Genomic DNA, 3170 nt, shown 5'->3' with positions numbered 1-3170 from the left:
ATAGATGATTTATCTAGCTTCTGTTTTGGTTGTGTTTTTTGTGTTTAATTAGTGTTTGTGCCAAGTAGAATCGTTGGGAAGACTTGGGTAGAGTCTTTTTTATCTTGCTGTAAAAAACAGAAACTTTAGTGCTCACGAGAAGTGCTGCCATTTTTTATTGGAGAGTGCTATTTAGTTAATTATTTTTGAAAATGATTAATAGATAAATTCCCCACGTCCAGAAAATTATTTTGGAATTTTTGGGGTCGCATAAGTTTGTGTTAGTTAAAGATTACCACAGATTGTTCTGTTTTTGACAGATTCTGTTTTTCATGTGTTGTTTGCTTATTTTGATGAATCTATGGCTAGTAAAAGAGTTTATAAACCATAGAGAAGTTGTAATATGGTAGGTTTAACACCAATATAAATAAATAATGAGTTCATTATAGTACCTTGAAGTGGTGTTTTGTTTTCTTTCGCTAACGGAGCTCACGAAGATTTTCTTTTAAGTTTTGTGTTGTGAAGTTTTCAAGTTTTGGGTAAAGATTTGATGGATTATGGAACAAGGAGTGGAAAGAGCCTAAGTTTGGGGATGCCCATAGAACCCCATGTTAAATCCAAGGACACCAAAAAGCCTAAGCTTGGGGATGCCCCGAAAGGCATCCCCTCTTTTGTCTTCGTTCATCTCTAACTTTACTTCAAGCTATATTTTTATTCACCACATGATATGTGTTTTTCTTGGAGTGTCATTTTATTTTCTTTTGTTTTGATTTCTGTTTGAATAAATACCAAGATCTGAAATTCTTAAATGTTAGAGAGTCTTCACATAGTTGCATAATTATTCGGCTACTCATGGATCTTCATTTATATCTTTCGGAGTAGTTTATCTTTCGCTCTAGCGCTTCACTAATATCTTTTGAGAGCACGGCAGTGGTTTTATTTTGAAGAAATAGATGGACTCTCATGCTTCACTTATATCATTTTGAGAGTCTTTAGAATAGCAAGGTAATTTTCTTTTAGGCATAATAAAAACTTTCGTGCATTGAATACTATGAGAAGTTTGATACTTGATAATTGTTTTGAGATATGGAGATGGTGATATTAGAGTCATGCTAGTTGAGTAGTTGTGAATTTGAGAGATACTTGTGTTAAAGTTTGTGATTCCCGTAGCATGCACGTATGGTGAACCGTTATGTGATGAAGTCGGAGCATGATTTATTTATTGATTGTCTTTCTTATGAGTGGTGGTCGGGGACGAGTGATGGGCTTTTCCTACCAATCTATCCCCCTAGGAGCATGCGTGTAATACTTTGTTTCGATAACTAATAGATTTTTGCAATAAGTATGTGAGTTCTTTATGACTAATGTTGAGTCCATGGATTATACTCGCTCTCACCCTTCCACCATTGCTAGCCTCTCTAGTATCGCGCAACTTTCGCCGGTACCATAAACCCACCATTTACCTTCCTCAAAACAGCCACCATACCTACCTATTATGGCATTTCCGTAGCCACTCCGAGATATATTGCCATGCATCTTTCCACCGTTCCATTTATCATGAGACGCTTCATCATTGTCATGTTGCTTTGCATGATCATGTAGTTGACATCGTATTTGTGGCAAAGGCACCGTTCATAATTCTTTCATACATGTCACTCATGAGTCATTGCACATCCCGGTACACCACCGGAGGCATTCATATAGAGTCATATTTTGTTCTAATTATCGAGTTGTAATTCTTGAGTTGTAAGTAAGAAGAAGTGTGATGATCATCATTATTAGAGCATTGTCCCAGTGAGGAAAGGATGATAAAGACTATGATTCCCCCACAAGTCAGGATGAGACTCCGGATGAAAAATAAATTTAAAAAAAGAGACAAAAAAGAGGCCAAAAAATAGAAGGCCCAAAAAACAAAAAAAAATGAGAGAAAAAGAGAGAAGGGGCAATGCTACTATCCTTTTACCACACTTGTGCTTCAAAGTAGCACCATGACCTTCATGATAGAGAGTCTCCTATGTTGTCACTTTCATATACTAGTGGGATCTTTCATTATAGAACTTGGCTTGTATATTCCAATGATGGGCTTCCTCAAAATGCCCTAGGTCTTCGTGAGCAAGCGAGTTGGATGCACACCCACTTAGTTTCTTTTTGAGCTTTCATACACTTATAGCTCTAGTGCATCCGTTGCATGGCAATCCCTACTCACTCACATTGATATCTATTGATGGGCATCTCCATAGCCCGTTGATATGCCTAGTTGATGTGAGACTACCTTCTCATTTTTTGTCTTCTCCACAACCACCATTCCATTCCACCTATGGTGATATGTCCATGGATCACGCTCATGTATTGCGTGAAGATTGAAAAAAGTTTGAGAACTTCAGAAGTATGAAACAATTGCTTGGCTTGTCATCAGGGTTGTGCAAGTTTTAAATATTTTCTGTGATGAAGATAGAGCATAGCTAGACTATATGATTTTGTAGGGATAGCTTTCTTTGGCCATGTTATTTTGAGAAGACATGATTACTTTGTTAGTATACTTGAAGTATTATTATTTTTAAGTCAATATTATACTTTTGTCTTGAATCTTTAGGATCTAAATATTCTTGCCACAATAAAGATAATTACATGGATAAATATGTTAGGTAGCATTCCACATATTTTTTTTGTTTTTATCATTTACCTACTCGAGGACGAGCGGGAATTAAGCTTGGGGATGCTGATACCTCTCCAACGTATTTATAATTTTTGATTGTTCCATGCTATTATATTATCTGTTTTGGATGTTTATGGGCTTTATTATACACTTTTATATTATTTTTGGGACTAACCTATTAACCGGAGGCCCAGCCCAAATTGTTGTTTTCTTGCCTATTTCAGTGTTTCGAAGAAAAGGAATATCAAACGGAGTCCAAACGGAATGAAACCTTCGAGAGAGTTATTTTTGGAACGGAAGCAATCTAGGAGACTTGGAGTAGAAGTCAGGGAAGCTTCGAGGTGGCCACGAGGCAGGGAGGCGCACCTGCCCACCTGGGCGTGCCCCCCCACCCTCGTGGGCCCCTCGTGACTCCCCTGACTGACTTCTTTCGCCTATATATGTCCATATACCCTAAAAACACCAGGGAGCACAGTAGATCGGGAGTTCCGCTGTCAGAAGCCTCCGTAGCCACCGAAAACCAATCTAGACCCGT

The sequence above is a fragment of the Triticum dicoccoides genome, chromosome 6A (assembly GCF_002162155.2).
Source record: "Triticum dicoccoides isolate Atlit2015 ecotype Zavitan chromosome 6A, WEW_v2.0, whole genome shotgun sequence".
Taxonomy (NCBI): Eukaryota; Viridiplantae; Streptophyta; class Magnoliopsida; order Poales; family Poaceae; genus Triticum; species Triticum dicoccoides.
The sequence above is the reverse complement of the archived record's forward strand: the minus strand, read 5'-3'. Positions refer to the sequence as shown.